Source organism: Canis aureus, chromosome 22 (genome assembly GCF_053574225.1).
Source record: "Canis aureus isolate CA01 chromosome 22, VMU_Caureus_v.1.0, whole genome shotgun sequence".
Lineage (NCBI taxonomy): Eukaryota > Metazoa > Chordata > Mammalia > Carnivora > Canidae > Canis > Canis aureus.
This window is the reverse complement of record NC_135632.1, coordinates 35,148,395-35,168,519: the sequence shown is the minus strand read 5'-3', so window position 1 is coordinate 35,168,519 and position 20,125 is coordinate 35,148,395. Positions and strand designations below refer to the sequence as shown.

Genomic DNA, 20,125 nt, shown 5'->3' with positions numbered 1-20,125 from the left:
TTTTTTAACAGATACTCTGCTACTGTAGTCTATATAGTCCACATTGCTACTATAATACATCAGTCATCAAATTATTGTCTTATAAATAAAATTAAGGGTAACAAGATTACTTCTTTTTTTAAAATTTTTAAAAATATTTATTGATTGATTTTAAGGGGCAGGGGATGGGCAAAGGAAAAGGGAGAGAATCCTCAAGCAGACTCCCCACCAAGCACAGAGCCTCTGGTGAGGCTCCATCCCAGGACTCCTAGATCTTGACCTGAGCCCAAACCAAGAGCTGGTTACTTAATTGACTAAGCCACCCCGGTGCCCCAAGGATGACAGATATTACTTCTGAGTTAAGCACAAGAGTTGCTGTTTTGGTACAAAAACGATAAACTTTTAAACCAGATTTCACAGAACTCTGAACACAAAGGGGATATTTATAAGTGCAATCATCTAACCCTTTATTCCACTCCCCAGATGTTCATTTGCAGACTAGATACCCATCAGCCGGCATGGAAAACAGGGCTATACTGAGAAAATTGCAAGAACAGGGTAGTGACAGTTACCTTTAACTGGAGTCAAGGGGAAGAAAAATGAAAGTAAAGGAGTCATAAGAACAGAAAGCTGAAATAGAAGAGAACAACAAAATGCAGGGATAGAGGAAAATAAAGGCTTACACATGCCTCTCTTCTCACCCAGGGCAGGAAAACTGTACAAATGAGAGGAGAGGCAGAACATACGTTTTTTAAAAGAAAAGAAACAGAGAAAAAAGTGTATTCACCTTCATGCATCTTATTCAGTACTCTGACTAACTGAACCAAAATTACAGGGGGGGAAGAGTTTTAAACTTTTCAAAGCATTTCCCAAGAATGAAAACAAAGTGGCTTAAATAGAAATAATAAAGGCACGTCTAAGAGAGTGATCTAAACCCTGTAAGGATGCTGCCTTCTATTTTGTAACTCCAATTAGCCCCAGAAAAATGTGGATGGGGATTTACTACAGGCAAAGGAAACCATCTGAAACAGATCTAAAGATAGACCACCTTTTAGAAAAAAAGGAAAAGGAAAGGGTCTGTGCACTAAAAGGGTCACCACTTTGAACTTAATGAAGTTGCACTGGGGGCAATAAACAGAAGGCTAGTTTGTGAAACAGAAGGCTAGTGTGTTAAGTGAAACAAACTTAATGGATGATGAACTTACAGAGTCATGATATGCAAGAGCTAATGATGATCGAATATTTAAATATATTCTAAAAATGGTTAAAGTCTTCAAAAGGTAGACTTAGACTAGGGTATGGAGAGAACTAGTTACTTTAAGTTTAAATAACTTAGGAATTGACAAATATAACAGTGAACAAGGCTGATACTTCACTGTATACTTCTATTTCAGAAGCTGAATTGTGACAGTGTGGTAATAACAAGAGAGTGTGGTATGTATTAGAGGTTGATGTTCTGATCGTTTCAAAACAGCACACGCCAACAGGACATGGGCAATATGGGTTGGAGTAGAAACAATAATGGGAATGGACTGTACCTATTGAGTATGAGGACATAATAGACACAATGGGTTTCATACTAAATTCAGAGTACATGGTTGGAATGCAAGTAGCCAGCTCTCCTGAGCACAAAGACACACCCTTCAACTTGCCAGCTGGACTGGAGCTCCACAGCTGTGAAGCCGAGTCTCCTACCACTTAAAAAAGATGAAAGAAGCCTATTTTTTTTCTTTGAGGTAAAATATTTTCAGATGGTCTAATGTACAGTTATTATTACCAGAATGTGGCTACAATACAAGCAGAAATCACACACCTAGAAAATTCATTGAGGGGTGACAAAGATTCTCTCATTAACCAAATCCTAGCCAATCTCCTCTGAGCCCCTTTATCCATTAGGCCTCAACTGTGGCCTATAAAGACTTAAACAAGACACCAGCCTGGTTTCTAAGAGTTCAAGACCACATCCCTAAGATAGCCATATCCCACCCTAAAGTGCTTACCTGAGAAAAACTGAAGGCTGCCAAAACAAACATACTGTCTGTTTCAGCCAATACCTGAGGATGGGGTTTCTATCTCCCAGTCTCTGTGGGAGGATGAAATCCCAATTTGGATCATTGATACCTAGTGGACAGCTGACCTAATCACATTAATACTGATTAAACCCCTGTAATACCTCATTTCCCTGACTCTACTGTGCCGCCCAACTTCACTAGTATCTGGTTTGTTTGTCTTCAACATAGCTGTTGAGCAAGTCATGTCATCTCCCAGGGCCTCCATTTCTTTATCTATCAAAAAGTTTGGCATACTGAAGCAAAGTAGCTGCCCCTTCTAATTCTTCACTCTGATCTCAGAGGAGATTTGTTTTTAGATTTTACTCTAAAGGACTGGTCACAAACAATATTTTGAGGTAACCCAGATTTGCACATGTGTTTGTGCATGTGCACACATGCATGTGTCTATTGCCAATTAACAAAGGAGCACCTTAAATCTCTACTAGTTTTTGTATTCTTTTTTCCTTCTTGGTGATAGACACAGAGAAACATACAGACATCTAAATATACACCTACACACACTAGAATGCTAGGTACTGGGAGCACAAAGATGGCTTCTATGCATAATAATAGCCAATAGTTACTGAGCATATCCACATGTCAAGCATTGTTCTAAACCCTTTATTCTAGCACCTAGCGCAGTGTGTAACACATAAGCATTCAATAAACGTGCTGAGTAAATCTTGTATATTTTAAATTCAATCTCCCTTCAAATATCCTCTATGAATTGTCAGTGAAGGTTTTTCATTGCTGGGAGGAATGGAATGGTTAAGAGCACAAATATCTATTTGTGGTTAGTTCTATTTAATGTATCATTAATCTGTTAATATAACACATTTCAAATCTCAATTTCCTTTAGTCTTCAATGTCAGCTTAAAAACTTATTTCTTTTAAAAATCTAGCAACTTTATGTAAGAGTAATTACACTTCAACTTATATTTTATTAATGATCAATTTATTTGTAACTTTAAAGAATTAAGATTCTAAGAAGTCTTGTTTAGGAAGAGTTAACCCCATTTATACATGTAGTTGAAGAGATTTCCTTAAATATTTCAAAGTATGTTTATAGTTTAATATATTCTATTCTTTCAAGTACTTTAAATATCTGAAAGGAGAAACATGACTTTAATAAGCAAAATATAAGCATTTAAAAAATTTGAATAAATATACTATATCAAATTTATAAATGTACTAAGTCATTATCTTAAGTATAAAAGAAACTTCTACATAGATGAAGCAGGACAATAATTATAAAACTTTCAAGCAATTACACTGTGTAAATGCAATTTTTATAAAAGTATTGATATTATATTCATTTCTTAATCATTGCCCTACTTAAGTTCAAGCCTTCCTGATATAAAATATTTACTGATCAAACAAAGGGAACATTATTACCATCTTTGAGTACTATATCAAAAGAGGTTATACAATCAAGGTTATTGGCCAGTAATTTTTGGACCAAGACCCAAAAATCTGGCTGTACTTTACAGAAGACCATCATATGAACCACAGTTTGTTGATCTGAACTAAGTATTGGAGAAACAGGACTTTTTCAGTCATTGTCTTTTCTAAACTAGTTCATTTTATTTCCACATCTTGTTTTAAAGTAATAAATTTTTTAAAAATATGATGCCTTTTTTCACAAATTTTTGTTATATAATTCAAGTTGATAAAATTCTGCATACACACAGACATATACACACTCTCAACCCAATCTGGATCATGACTATTTCCTTTACTCTCTGATGAAATTCTCTACTCTGTTAACATCTTACTTTTTCTCTCATATTGAGTTCCTTTATGGAAGTAAAAACTAAAAGGAAAAGAAGTGACTAAGAGAAAATGATGTTGAAAAAAAGGAAAATGGCCCTTAGCATCACAGGCACCTGGTGCACATCATCTCAATATGGGCTACTCGACGCTGATGAATGTTAGAGTAGAGTTTGGGTTGGCGGTTCTATTAAAGTGGTACTTTGCAGTTGTGTTGGTTTCCTACTGCTATTGTGACAAATTATCATCATCTTAATGGCTTAAAACAACAGAGATGTATTATCTTACAATTGTAGGAGTCAGAAATCCAACATAGGTCTCACTGGGCTAAAACCAAGGAGTTGGCAGAGCTGTCTTCCCCCTCTGGAGGCTCTAGAGGAGAATCAATTTTCTCACCTTTTATCACTTCTATTTTTTTTTTAAAGATTTTATTTATTTATTCATGGGAGAGGCAGAGACATAGGGAGAAGGAGAAGCAGGCTCCCTGTGGAGAGCCTGATGCAGAACTCCATCCCAGGACCCTGGGATTGAGACCTGAGCCAAAGGCAGATGCTCAACCACTCAGCCACCCAGGTGCCCCACCTTTTCTAACCTCTAGAGACTGCCTGCGTTCTTCATTTTGTGGCCTCTTCCATCATCAAAGCCAGAGACGGCTGGCCATGTCTTTTCACGCTGCCATCTCCTCTGCCACACTTTTTTTTTTTCATTTAAAGATGCTTATGATTGCAGTGGGCCCACCTAGATAATCCAAGATAATTTTTTTTTATTTTAAGGTCAATTGGTTAGCAATCTTACCTTAATATGCAACATTAATCCCCCTTTGGCATGTAATATAACACATTCACAGTTTCTAATGACTAGGAACACTCAGGGGCATCTTTAGGAGGCCATTATTCTGCCAACCGAAATGGTACAGTACAATCCCAAATTTACCTTTAGCTAATTACTTCTCCACAGAGATAGCTGACTGAGGTAAGAACACAGAATTTGGGGCAGCCCAGGTGGCTCAGCGGTTTAGCGCCACCTTCAGCCCAGGGCATGATCCTGGAGACCCCGGATTGAGTCCCACGTTTGGGTTCCCTACATGGAGCCTGCTTCTCCCTCTGCCTGTGTCTCTGTCTCTGTCTCTCTCTCTCTGTCTCTGTCTCTCTCACTCTCTCTCTGTTTCTCATGAATAAATAAATAAAATCTAAAAAAAATTAAAAATAAAAATAAAATCAAGGTGAAAAAAACCCAGAATTTTTATTTTTCTTTTTAATCAAAGAGGTCAATTGTATTTCATTGTTAACTGGTGCCCAAGTTCTCTTCTCTTATGGAATTGTTTTCCTAAGTAGGTTAAATGTAGAACTTAGAACAAAATTAAGCTGAGGTTTGTTCTCTCTCCTTACAATGAAAGCCTTAACCCCATCTCAAGTTATCATCACTCCAAAATGAAGGAAGACCATGTTCATGCACAGTGTGTAGCAAGAATCTGTGGAAAAGAGAAAGCCAGGAGAAATGCATATTCACCCAGTACTGGGTTATTCGTATCTCTCCTATAGGACTTCATTTCCAGAAAATATAGTCCAATTACTGTCTCTAGAAGTACCTTACACTTTGGGAATAAAATGAGTGAGGCATTATGGAGGCTTAAACTTCACTTAGGTGAGGAGCTCAGGCTAGAGGTTAATAATCACAACTGGAAGGTACAAGTCACTTGAGGCATCATCTTAGAAACTATTTTAGCTCATTGCAAGTATCCCAGGATATGCCACTTGTTTCAGCTAAAATTGGTGAGCAAAACTAAAATAAATCTGAAGAATTATATTTAAGAATTTGCTACCAATTCTTAGCAGGGGAGGGTCAACCTGTTAAAACATACACTTAACTTTTCCCAGAGAGCTCAAGATCTACATTAGGAATGAAGCAAAATCATGCTTTTTTCTTACATCCATGGAATAGGGTGAGAAAAGAATGTCAGAAAATCAAACATATTATAAACTGTCATTTACCTAAGTAGATTGGGGCTGATATGTAGAGATAATTGGTAGTCCTGAGACTATAGAAGAAAAGGTATGAGAAGCTTCTGACTGCTCCATGTTTAGATAAAGTAAAGGTCTCAATCTATAGCTATTCACACCTTTAATAAGATATTGCTAAATTTAATGGAGCACTTACCTATATTAGAATAATGAAGACCACTTGGGCACTCTTTTAAAAATTGCTTTTCTCACACACACACACACACACACACACACACACACACACACACGTTCCTGGTATCTTGAAAGAGGATTCATTTGTTATACCTCATGGAACACTTTGCACTTTGTGCCTCTGGGTTCATTACAGACTAACTATATTAATGACCAAAAGTAGAGAGACAAGAATGGGTTCTTTAGGAATCATTTCATTTCCTCATGGAGTTTTGTTGAGAGAGACAAAGAAAAGGAGAGAGAGAGAGAAGAAAAAGAAACATCTTCCAGTGAGAAAAGAAATGATTTTGAGGTAATTTTGCTAACTCAAAACCAGAGGTAGATGTATCACCAATTCATTTTGTTCCTTTCTATTCTCATATGTCCACATTTCCATCTTGGGAGAACCATTATAACTAGGTGATAACTTAAAAGAAGACTGAGGATGTGGATGATCCTTAACATCATGCCAGTATTTTCTTCGGTAATTGCTTCACTGTATGACAGGGAAGAAAGAAGCCTTTAAGTAGAAACTTTTTGTCCTGTCACCCTCCTCCTGCCCCTAAATTCTTATTATTGGAAGCTTGTTAAAAGAAAACCATTACTAAGACCATACAATTCACATTAGAAGATTTCTCCTATCCTGACACCAACTCCTTAATGCATCGTTCTTTTTTCAAACAAAGACAGTGGAGAAAGGAAGAGCAGGCATTCTGATCCTTTTTCGAACATAAGTAAAATGCAGCTAATGATGTCCTGAAATGTAAGTACATATTACTAAAAGTAGATCCTATGTTTAGTAAGTGATGGAATAGCATTCAGGCAGAAAACTTCTAGAAAAACTTTATACCTCTATTGCCCACTGGAAAGTAAAACATTAAATGGTTCTTTATTTTCAAATTTTAGTTATACTTTATCTTACCCAACGGGAAGATATATCTGAAAAGCTGTGCATTAATCCTTTGTAACCTAAATCATGAGTCATCAGAAACTTACTCTATTATTTCTGACATTCTTTATCTTCATTTTGACATCCTAATAATTTTAGCTTGAAGTCTCTGTCTTGTGTCACCTCTTAGTCAAATAGCTAATAATCTATAAATAAAAATTGAAATGCAATAAACTGAATCCTCTATTTATAGGAATATTTTTGTACTCATAATCATTTTTCAAAATGAACAATCAAAATCCAAATTCTCTGCTTCATAAAATTTCATGGTTACATAATGGCTTTTCTTACGAGAATATACACCTTTATAATTAAATAGAAATTGAAGTTACTTTGATGGACTATAATTCTATGATTTATATGGAACCTGGTACAAAGTTGGTGCATAATAAATCACATCACCACTGTTCCATGTGTCTATTTAATGTATACTTATGCTTTGTTTCCCATCTTTTCTAGACCTGCTATGCCTTATATATAGCTGCAACTAGAGGCATATTGTTGATCAAAAATATCTGCTAACTCAGAAAAGTCTAGTGTTGGCACACTTGCCTTATATTGGTCATTGTATATCTTCATCTCATTAAATATTCCTGTTAAATGAAGCCCTTAACAAATATGCCTCCATGGTTCTCATTCCTCCCTCCACCCCCACTCCTTCTTCTTCCTCTTCTTCTATCACCTATTAAATGTAACGAAGGCTTGAAAGGTCATTGGAGGAATGAAGTGTTTATGGCCTTTGTGCAAGATAGGATACATAAAATTGACACAATTCTGGATACACAGAAATCTGTCACACCTTATTGCTTAAGCTGGAAGCCACAGCACATCAATCAGGCTTACTTTTCTTCAATGCCTCTCAGTCCTGCTGTCTTGCCACCCTTTATTTAAGCTGAACTGAGAAAGATTTGAAGGCACATGGCATATACTGCAATTTATTTAAAGAGAGGTTTACATATAGAGCAAAAGTAGTGTTGGGAGGAAAAATTTTTATCTACCTTTCAAAACTCTTCCAGCTGATCTTAGAATTACTTTGGCATGAGAGGAAGGAAAAAAAGTTTATGTGTACATAGAGGCTCAAAAATGAAAATTAGACCTAAGAAATGGCCAAAGCAGACAGATTTTATACTTTTTATACAGAGATAATAAATTTGTTGGGGAATTGACAGGACAAAGAAAACTTATGTTCAGGAGTTTTAGTTAGCAAGGAATTCTTTTTTTTTTTTTTTTTTTAATTTATGATAGTCACAGAGAGAGAGAGAGAGAGAGAGGCAGAGACACAGGCAGAGGGAGAAGCAGGCTCCATGCACCGGGAGCCCGACGTGGGATTCGATCCCGGGTCTCCAGGATCGCGCCCTGGGCCAAAGGCAGGCGCCAAACCGCTGCGTCACCCAGGGATCCCAGCAAGGAATTCTAAAGAGAATTTAGGCTGCGGTTATAAATTAATAAAAGTAACAAGAGTTGCTTATGTAGCCTTCTTGGCTTTGAATTTCCTACCCCTAATTATAAGAATGTCAGTTTACCTCCTGACACAAGGAGGGTACCATTCACATGAAAGATCTATTTCCTGCTTTATGGAGACAAAAGTTTTTGAAGTAGCTTTTATTTAATTTATAACTTTTATTTAAAATGAATATGTCAAAGTGGCACATTTTGCGGTGGCCTGTCTTTGACCCCTACAAAAAGTCTTTGATATATATATATATATTTCACATATATGTGAAAAAAATACACATCATGGAAAATGGCCAGCAGAAAAATAGCCAAACTACTTTTTTTCTTGCTGTACATTCACTTTCTCTGGATTTCAAAGTGTGATTCTTCTGGATGATTTCAGCCATCTGTGTAGTATAAATAGATTTGCAGAAGATATGGATTTGGACTGTTATCTGTTAGAAATGGAAAAGCCCCTAGTTTTTAAATCTGGCTGGGATTGGCAGTAATGAGGGGGGCATCTGGATTGCAGCCACAGTTTATGGCCACCATAATGTAGGACATGAAAAGATATCATAAAAGAAAAAATATATCATAAAAGTAAGGAAGGGAGGAAGTCTCCGTGTCATATCAAGACTACCTTCCTATCTTTAAGTCATTCCAGGTGGATGACTGGTGACCCTATGTAATATATGTTTAATTCTTAATCCAGCTGGAAGATCTTAAAAGGTGGATGAAATTCAAGGAAAATAAGACAAAAAGGAAGTTTTTTTTTTTTAAATAAAACATACAATTTTAAGAAAAACCAGGAAGCAAGTTACATAGAAGAACAAAAGGTGGTAGAAGACAGAGTATTTATTTTATCATGATCCAGTCCACAATAGTGCTTTCCCAAAACACTGTTCACAAAGTATGGTCCCTGGATCAGCAGTTTCAGCATCACCTGGGACTGCTGCATGGGACATGCAAACTCCTGGACTCTCCCTAGATCTACTTAATCAGCAGCTCTGTAGCTGGGGCCCAGTAATCTGTGTTTTAACAAGCTCTCCAGGTGATTTTGATGCATAGTGAAGTCTGAGAACCATTGCTCTAAGCATTCAATAAATGACCACTGAAATGCAGAACTGTCATTTGAGACCAGTCCCTGCCTGCCTACAGACCTGACTTGCATTATTAGTTCTGTAACAGGGGTGGAAAGATCAGGGGTCCCAAATGCCTATAGCAGCTAAGCAGCTGCGGCGACCTATGCAGGTTGCATTCAGAAGCGCTGTAAGACATGTAGCAGGAATGAGGGGAGCAAGCTGGGCAAGGATGGTGAGAAATCGGAAAGAGCATAGGCTCTATCTATAGGACCTGCCCATTACTCAGTTCTGGCTTCTTGTTGCCGCAAGAAAATGCAAGCTTAGTATTGCTAGGTTTCCCGATTTTTAAAATAAATAGGAAATAATAATTTTTATGTATAATGAACATATTTTAAAATCTTGACAACCAGTTCAATTTAATATATACAGGGGTGCCTGGATGGTTCAGTCAGTTGAGCAACAACTCTTGATTTTAGCTCAGGTCATGATCTCAGGATTGTGAGATCAAGCCCAATGTTGGGCTCCATGCTCAGCAAGGAGTCTGCTTGTCTTTCTCCCTCTGCTCCTCTATTTGCATGTGTTCACTCTCTCTCTCAAAATTAATCAATCAATTAAAAAGACAAACAAAGAAAATTAATTAATCAATCAATTAATTAATTAAGATAAGTATATATAATTGTTTGAGCAAAAGAAAATTGATCACCAATACAGAATCAACTGCAGCCATTGGACAATGGTGATAAGGGGAGACTGACATGGGAAACAGAGCCCAAATTTGCTAAATTCCTCTCTTCCATTGTATGTTTCCAAAACGGACAGCAATTGTCATTATGTTGTGATTTTAAATACTCTCAAGCTACCATTTCTCAGCAAATCTCTCCATATCTACCTACCACAATGTCTGGAATTTTATCATTAGTGATAATCTCTGTTCATTTAATTGTTCTTGCCTCAAATATTTTCTTTGTCCTGAATAAACCTTAGAATGGTGGTTAGGTAAACATGGTCTTCAGAGTAACATCATTTGGTTCCACATTCTAATGTTTCCATTTACTAACTATAATTTTGAGCATGTTATAAAGTCTCTCTAAGCTCCAGTTTCTTTAGCTGAAGCTTAAAAATAAACTGTGATAATCAATGATACCTTATGGACCGTTGTTCAGACTCAGCAAATGATATTTACTGTTCTTGTTTCACTCATAAGCAACTTCCTGTGGATGAGTTTATTAAACTGCTTTCCTCCAAGGATTTGAGAGAAAGTTTAATGGTGAATGAAATACAGTTAACTTGAGAACATAACAATAGCTAGAGTGAAATGACTATACTTCCAGATGTCCTAGAAATTAGCCCAATGGCCACCAATTCCAAGGGAATTTCTTGGCCTGTATGTCCTACCTGTGACGTGGCCTTGCCCCTAAAATATTCAGGTATATAGAAGAGGAAGATACATGTTATAGCTTCCCTGCCTGCAGACCATGATCAAAAAATCCTTTTTGAAGAGCTTATTAGTCTTTAAGACTCCTTGAAAGGAAACGACCAAAAGATGTCCTGTCTTTTATATTAGCCTTAAAAATATCTTGAAAATGTATCTGTGCCTCTAGTCATGCTTTATGTCTCTTCCCCAACTCTGGCTACTCTATTAATAAATGATAAGAGAAAAATTCATTGTGATATATTTTCAATTGTGTTTCACAGTTTTCTTTCCATGGATTAATAATGGTGAAGAAAAAATTATCTGACCAGTGAAATGCATTAGCCTCTGTCCAAATGTTTTATTTTGAAAATTATAAGTTAGAACCCTCTGACTATTCCAAATGGAATATGCATGGAAAAACGTAAATGTCTAAATTTTCTTGAGTCATTTCACTTTTTTGTTGTTGTTGATCTGTTGACACAAGTTGACTATGTATTTTTTAGTAAAATTAGTAATTTTTGATATATAGGAATGGCATAGTCAAAAAATAAACTAGAGGCCCTTGAGTGGCTCAGTCAGTTAAGCATCTGCCTTTGACTCAGGTCATAATCTTAGGGCCCTGGGATTGAGCCCAGTATCTAGGATCTCTGCTCAACAGGGAGTCTGCTTCTTCCCATGCCCTCCCCCTGCTCATGCTCTCTTTCTCTTTCTCAAATAAATAAATAAAATCCTAAAAAAAAAAAAAAATTATAAACTTAATCCAGAAAAAGAATTGGAAATAAGTATACTAAAAGTTATATTTAATGCTTAGAAGTCTGAATGTGCAATCTATCATTATAGAGGTACTGGTGGTCAATACAATGCGTTAGAACTATGTACAATGGACAGTTTAGTATCAAAAACTTTCTACACTGTAGAGTTTTGCGAAAGTGTTAATGTCATCCAACACTAAGTGCTTAAGACACCATTTTATTTCTGCTGCCATATTAGCAAGTGTCAATGAACCATCCATTTCAACTTTCTCTAAACTTCTGGTAAATTCTTATTTTAATAGCTCTTTTATCACAGTGGAAGTTTCTAAGCAATATCGTGGTACTCTCACACGAGAAATCCAGCTAAATAGGCAAGAATATTCAACTTTAGCTGACATGAGGTACACTACAAATTCACAGGCATAACCCAGACAATATCCTCTGGAATCTAAATTAAGAGCCACCATTCAGAAGGGTGATGCCAAGTTTCTGCAATTTTTCTTTTTTTTTTTTTTTTTTTTTTTTGGTTTGGTGCCTTGATAACCCTACTTTGGGTAGACTTAGTCCAGTAAAGTGTGGCTTTGTCAGGGACAGTAAATGACATAGACATTTCCTTACAAGGGCTTGGAAAGGAAGAAGGGAAAATCTAAAAGAAGTGAAAGGTAGGTATTCAGACAAGGGGAGAATGAGAGAGAGAACATTTTCTTCTCACATGTTTTTCATATCACAACCCTTTGCATGGGGTCCAATAAACAAATACATATGTCTTTACTTTAATTAAGTTTTGTCTTCAAGCTGTTTGATCCTGTCCTGCTTGCTTATGAATGGTTACAGAGAATATCGATAAAATTGTTAACTCTTATGGTTGTGATTCCATATATGCTTCAAAAAAGAGAAACAACAACAAAAAAAGACAAACAAAGAAAAACATCAACACAGAACCTCCAAGATTCAACAATGGATGAATATTTAAATTACCTCCTGATGGAAGGAAGCACATTTCCATATGAAGAGTGAAGCCATGGTCTCAAAATAATGATAGAAACAGAATGTCTTGAATTAGTTCTAATTAAGTATCTGTTGAATATCTACTATGTGCCTAGCACTGGACCACAGTGCTGAAGATGAAAACAGAATTCTGTTCCTGCCCACCAAGAACTGACAATCTAGTTAAGGAAGTACCTATTGTTTAAAAAGCTACATATACATATCTTATATTATTATGGTTAAGTTTTTATTAAATACTGAGGCAGATTTACATAGAGCCTTAGCCCAGTCTGGCATATCTGGGACAATTTTCTGGAGAAGAAAATCTTTAAGATAATTTGTGAATACCTGCAGGTCTGGATGAGTGGGTGTGAGAGCAGGGTAGGAAGGGTGTTGTATAAATTGAACATATCCATGGCATTTCATCACTTTCAGTAGCCTAGTGCATGTCACTGACATCTTTAGCCTAGAAACCAAAACAGCCCCCTGCTGGTCTCCCCACACACCTTTTTGCCCCGTATGATCCATCCTTTATGCAGCAGTAGAGTTTATCTCATCAAAGCACACATTATACTATGCTGCCCCTTGTTTCAAACCTTTCAAAGACATTTCCACTGCAGTTAGAATAACATCATAACTCTTCTGCATAGCCTGTAAGACCTTGTGTGACCCAGCCCTGCCTCCTTTTCCAGTGTGGTCGCCTCATAGTCTCAGGGTCGTCTGCTTCCTGTTCTTCCTGTCTTTGCCTAAAGGTCTCCTCCCGGAGTTTCCCTCCCCTTCCATTTCAGCAGCTGACTTTCCATTCTCTTTGCTTCCATCATCATCATTATAATTTTCCAGTCTCAGTTTGCCCCTTCATTTTCCCCAGGTACTTAATGTGGCTTGTAAAATTCTAAGTTATTTTTCCATTAAATTCTAAATTACGAATAAGTTAATGTTTGTGTTGGCCTCTTCCACCAGGACATTAGGTAGGGTCACATCTATTTTGTCTCCATTGTTTCCCCGAAACCTAGCATTTAGTAGACAGTCAAGAACTATTTGCTGAATGAGCGCAAGAAGTAGCATATGTGTGAGAGCATGTGCATTAGTTATGTATTTCTGCAAAACAAATGACTTTAAAATTTAATGGCTTAAGACAACAAGCATACATTATCTCAGAGTCACTGGAGGATTGGGACTCTGGGCATATCCTAGCTGGGTCCTCTGGCTTAGATCTCCTACCAATATCTAATCAATGTGTCAGCAGAGACCACAGTCACTCAAGGCCCTGCTCAGAGAGAAGCCACTTATACGTTTGTTCATGTTTGTTGTCAGCAGGATTCGGGCCTCTCCTGCGAGCTCCTCATAACACAGTACTTTGCTTTCCCTAGAATGAAGGCTCATAGAAAGAAAGAGAACAAGGGACTGTAAGACAGAGGTCGCAGTCTTTCAAAACCTAACCTTTGTAGTGACATCCCTTCTCTCTGGCTGCATTCTGTTCATAGGATGGACTCACTGGATCTCTAGACCAGCATCAGCATTTTCTCTGGGCAGAATCTCAGGCCCCGCCCTAGGTCTACTGAATATGACTCTGCAGCATCACAGCAGCCCCAGGACATTTCTATGCACATTGAAGTGAAAGGTAGGTATCCAGACAAGGGGAGAATGACAGAGATAGTTTGAAAGAGTATCTTAAATGACACAAACAGGAAATAAAATATAGAATTCACTCTGGAATCTGCCCTTTTAACTGTTCTACTGTTTGTGTCTCCCAGAATTTGCAGCGCATGGGGTAACAAATGATTTTTTGAAGTTATATAATCTATGAGTTACAGCAGAATTAGGGTGATTTCTCTGATAATCATGATCTCTCATATTTGCATTTTAAGATGTATTTTATTAGGGAAGAAGGGTGTAGTTATAACCAGTATACTGGGAATTGTAGAGAGTGAGTATAATAGACATGTGAGCCACTTTCATGTGAGCCACTATGGAAAAACACTGAGAATGTTGCTCTAGAATGTACATATATACTCTGATAGATAGATAGATAGATAGATAGATAGATAGATAGATAGATAGATATAACATATTTATATAGATATAATATATATGATATATATATATGTATATATATAACATCAAGTGCCCCCACATTACACTGGGTTAATACTAATAGGCTTATCAATATGCATCACTTCTGTCATATGTGTCAGTGGAACTGATCTGAGTTGGAAAAAGTCATAGGAGTGGGATTATGAGGTCCTGCCCATATTTCTTTTCTGCTAACTCCCTGAAGCAGTAAAAACCAGCAGCAATAACTATGACAACAAAAAAATCTGGCCATATTCAAAAATAATAATAATTTGCAGTAGTCAATTGATTACCTCTGAAACCTTAGGACATAACACCCAAGTATCCTCTGGGGTCCAGATAGAGCTGACCCCCAGGCAATGACTCATTGTCATACTAAGGAGTCTCTGGAAATGCTGAATACCTTCTATGCAAAGAACACCCAACTGAAATAAACCTGCCAGGAGGATTGCCTTATGTGGGAATTTTCATGCTCAATGTCGATTTTGTGGTGGCAAATTCAACCACCTTTGCCATAGTTGAGTGGAGCTAGAGCCAGGTTTCTGCCTAAGAGAGGGGCAGTTGCCTTTGAGTTGGCTGGTGGCCCAGCATATATATTCTGTCCCACAAGAATGGCCCACTCTTGGTAGCGACAAAGTAACTGTAATTGTGTTTCAGTCACAATTGTAGACCCAATAAACAATGCTTCTTGGTCTTCTCTCTTGCATAATACCCTCCCTTTGAATCTGGGTTGGGTCTGTTGACTCACTTTAGTCAACAGAATGTAGCTGAAATGAAGCTCTGGAATTCTGGGCCTATGGACTTAAGAATGCCTGGCAGTGGGAACAACAAAACTCTCAGCACTTAATGGGCCCATCCAAACCCCTGCACTATATATAAGACTTGCCCAAATGATAATAAGGCTTCTAGCAGCAGAAGGCCACATCCCTAGGATGAGCCTGACACTACTACCACCTCTCTTTAAAATGCCAACCTGAGAAAGCTCAAGACTGTCAGGAGTGTTCACTGTTATAGCAAAAACGTGGTGATAGATAGGCCCCAGAGTCTGGTCTTAGTATAAATCCTTACTCTACCTTTTGAGATGTAAAGCTACTGCCCAGAATGTTTTCTCATGAACCTGAGCGCCAACAGTCAGGGAGATGACTGTTCTTGCTCCTAGTTCCTGGGAAAAGATAAGGGCCTAATGTCAGCGGATGCCTTGTTTTTAACTTAAACCACTACTTCCTGCCAGGAAGATACAAGAACTTTGGGAGGCATCTGAGTGGCTCAGTCCATTAAGCATCTGCCTTCAGCTCCAGTCATGATCCTGGGTCCTGGGATCAGGGCCCTGCATGGGGCTCCCTGTGCAGTGAGGTCTACTTCACCTCTCCCTCTGCCCCATCCTCTGCTCATATGCGTTCTCTCTCCTATGCTCTCTCTCTCTCTCTCTCTCTCAAATGAACAAATTAAATGTTATTTTTTTTAAAAAGGATATGAGAACTTTGTTTCTCCTCTGAATTAGTGCCAATTAGGATACACATGGACTCAGTCACGTGGACTACCCCATGTGTACCCTTCAGTGCCCTTCCCCTAGCACACCCCAGCCTTCAATGTCTCCTGCCTTTGTTCAGTGAGGTTGAGTTCCATTCATGCTGGACTCCTTTCCTTCCTCCAGCAGTTACTAATGAATAAATCTGTCCTTACCACTTTAATGTCTGGGTTTGTTTCTCTCTGATAGCAGCTCCTGCCTTGCTCTCTTTCTGCCACTGAGCCACCACAAAAGTCCAGGTGCCCTGCTGGACAAGGAGAGAGAATCCACAGGAAAAGAGAGATCTTGAGACTGCTTGGGGAGAAATGAGGGACCCAGCCAACATGGGGAAAATGGGTTCCCACAGACAGGACTTGGACCCAGTCAGGTTGTCCCTCACCAGGCCCAACTTGAAACTTCCTAGCTCAGACATCACTTGTGAGTAAAGATGCCCCTCAAGATACTCCCATCCCCATGGACATCAGGGAGAACATCTTGGCAGACACCAGGTAAAGTCCCAACCCACACAATCACAGGCAAATAACATAGTTCTGACTTTAAAGATAGTTTGATACACAGGAATAGTAACCAATTAATTCTCCTGGTGGAGGAGAAGATAGCAAAATCCACAAATCAATTACTGAAATAACGGGTAAAGAGGAGAGAAGAGAAAGGACTTCCAGTAGCAGCCAAGTAAACTAATTAAAAAAAAAAAAATCACAAAACGCTTAGTGGGAAGCTAAATCATGCTAAGCGCAGAGTACCAGAGAGCCCTGAGCCGTAAGAGTGGCTAGTTCCCAGGAACATTCCACAGCCTTGTCAGGTCTGACCAGCAGCTGAAACACATCCTGAAGTTACCTGGGTTCTCTATTTCTTGCATTCTTGCATTCTGATATCAACCACTCACTGCAATGGAATGAGCTCCTTCCAACCTCAGAAGTGCCTGGAGCAGATGCCACTCAACCATCAGGAAAGTATAGATTAAGCGAGAAGGTTAATTGTTACTATTTCTATTTCCACTCTCAAATCCTGCAGGAAACTGCTGTGACCAGTGTTTTCTCTTTCATCAGAACTCCTAGCACAAATTAATGGCATTTATTATTTGCAACCAATGATATGTTCTCTGGGATTTTCTCTTAAATGACCTGTTGTTATTTTTCCCTTTAATATTACCTCCATTTTTATGTACACAACTGAGGATGGAAACTTTGACTCCAATCAAAGTTTGGAGTTAATCAGTTAACTGCCTTAAGTAGGGAGACCAAGATCTGGATCATTTTCTACCATCCAAAGAACATAGCGGCCTCAATAAAAATTTTGCTGAACAGAGGCAGATATTAAACCTGCAACCCGGAAGAGCCTAAGGTAAAGAGTAACCAGTGTATGCCTGGCCAAGTAGCAGGGCATCCAAATCTAGCACCTTTGACCTCAGAAAATATGACCTCTGTCAAAGGGACTGAAGGCAAATCCTCAAGCTAGTAGTTTGCTTTAATTGAATTCATGAGAAAAGGGAAATAGTTTTATGCATTCATTTTAATTAATTATTTATTAATGGAATTAATTGGTTATTTGATTTTGTTTTAGAAATTTATATGACTTGTTTGTTTCAGCTAGAGATTTGGAGCAGAAAGGTACCCAGGACACCAGGATTCTTCCTCCAGAACATGATGAATGAAGCCATCAAAGCAACCAAGATTTCCTTTCAAAACCATTCATGAACCTGGGCCCCACTGAGCATTATTGCTGATATTATTCATGCATCGTTCATCTCTTACAATGAACTACAAGTTTCTGAGTGAAATATCCAATACATGTTAGTTCCTGGGGGGAGAAATAACTTAGAAATGCAGCCTGAGGCAGAACACACTGTTCCCACATTGGCTTCCTCCCTCCTCTCTCCCAACCTCCTACCAAATATACACTTTTCTTATCCTTTTTTTTCCCTCCAAAGTAGATGATTAGAGTAAAGAGTAAAATGATAGCTTCCCACCCCATTTCCACAGGACACATGGCACGGAGGGAGACAGAACTTTGGTCACCATGAAACATTAGGCATTTTCATGAACAAATCCTAGAGAGAGGAGGGAAGCTATTTCCCAGCACAGACATATATGATGCTTTGAGTGGTTCGGTTAGAAAGATTCAGCTGATTGCTAAAATCTGGGTAGGGGTAATGCTTCATGCTCTCCATGGAGGATGTTTCTTTAATTGGGCAGTTTAATTGCCAGCCACTTAGGAATGCATGTCAGGCCCTGCCAATAATCAAATAGCCTTTGTCCAAACTAGCTTCCCCTCTGAAATAGTTACCTCAACCTGTTAAAGCTCCCAGTGTGCTCAAGGAAATCAAACTTTCCCTCTTTCACTTTCCAAGAAATTTTTTGAGCAAAGAGCAAGTTGTCCATACAGAGAAAATCCATCTGCCAATAATGCCATGAAAGACTTAAGTAAGCGTCATGGTTATAATGTGCAGATTTAATATCTAAGGCAATTATTCCTATCCACCTCAGATTCTTATATTTAGCCAGCACCAGTCCAGGGAGACAACAGACATCCCTGGGAGCCCAGCTTATCTGATAGGACAACATAACCTTTAGGTCTGATAACGGTGCCAAATATTGAATACTTAAAAGCAAATGTTATTCTAATTAACTGCATTCAGAAATGACAGCAGCTTCTCCTCTTAAAGCTGGCTTGAAGACTTTCCCTCAATACTCAAATCAGTAGCGAAGCAAAAAAGTAACATGTGAGCATAAAGCCAGTTTGCACTAGGAAACAGGAAGCAATTCATGACCTTCCAAACTGAATAGGTATTGTAATCTAGTGTACTTTGCAGAGCACTATAAGAGCATGGTCAACAGGGAACACTCTGCATATAAAACCAACTCTCCTGAAGCTGGTAGGGCAGTTTCACAGGATAGGATTATGAGAAAACAGGAATAGAAAAACAGCCGATCTAATTTATCCACTATAAATAAATTTCTGTTCTTCCTGAAGTGGGTTTTCTAGGAGGACTCAATGCCATGGTGAGTTCCCCATAGTTATTCTATTTATTTTCTCTTTATTATTAGATTTATCACACAAGCAATATATGTTTGTTGTAGACAAATACTAATAGAAAATACTGATGAACAAAGAGAAACGCAATTTAAATCATATATATGCACACAAATCCTACTATTCTCAAATGACCGATGTTAGTATCTTCATATAAACATGATTTTTTCTTATGACATGACATATGTATGAGTGATAACTGAGTTTAATGTGAAACACCTTTGTAATATTCTTTTAAAAATTGATGTATTGTGTTTCCTTATATTGGGCATATGTTTACATCAACATTTAACAATGTTCTATTACAAAGATGGCCTATAATTTACTTAATGATCCTGTTATCAGATATTTGGGTTACCTCTAATGGGTGTGTATGGAAATGTGCCCAATGCCTGGCACAAATTTCCCAGAGTTCACACTTTCAAAGATTTCTGGAAATCTCCATGTTAGCACTTCAGAAAGCTATCCATTTATATGAGCAATGCTCTCAGTGAGCATCTTTTGGCATTGTCTTTCAGAATGCCTCCAACATCTGCAGGGTGTGAGTATTACACTTTTCCACTATTAGGTACAAAGGCAGTCAGGGAGAAGAGAAAGCACAGTGCTCCAAAATATGAAAAGGTATAACAAAAGTATCCACTCAAATCTTGAAATTTCTATACAGTTTTCCTTTACTTTAAACATATAAGTGAATTTTTAATTCTATGCTCTCAGATATCCATATCAGTTTTAATGTTATTTTTATCCAACATCCTTATATTTGATCAGTACTCTGTGTTTATACCAATACATCATGAACCAAAAGATCACATACCAGTGTTATAGTTCCCGGGGTTACCTGCTAAAATAGTTTGCATTTTGGTCATGACTGGACTCATGACAACAACCTCAGGCCACCA

General features: G+C 37.9%; 1 long non-coding RNA gene across 1 annotated transcript; it reads left to right on the top strand.

Annotated features, from left to right (window-relative positions):
• The first annotated feature begins 6,161 nt into the window (after positions 1–6,161).
• Positions 6,162–19,866, top strand: LOC144294360 (uncharacterized). The gene is made up of 3 exons (XR_013361762.1): positions 6,162–6,287; positions 14,077–14,213; positions 17,783–19,866. It is a non-coding gene; the product is annotated as an uncharacterized LOC144294360 (long non-coding RNA).
• The last annotated feature ends 259 nt before the right edge of the window (positions 19,867–20,125 follow it).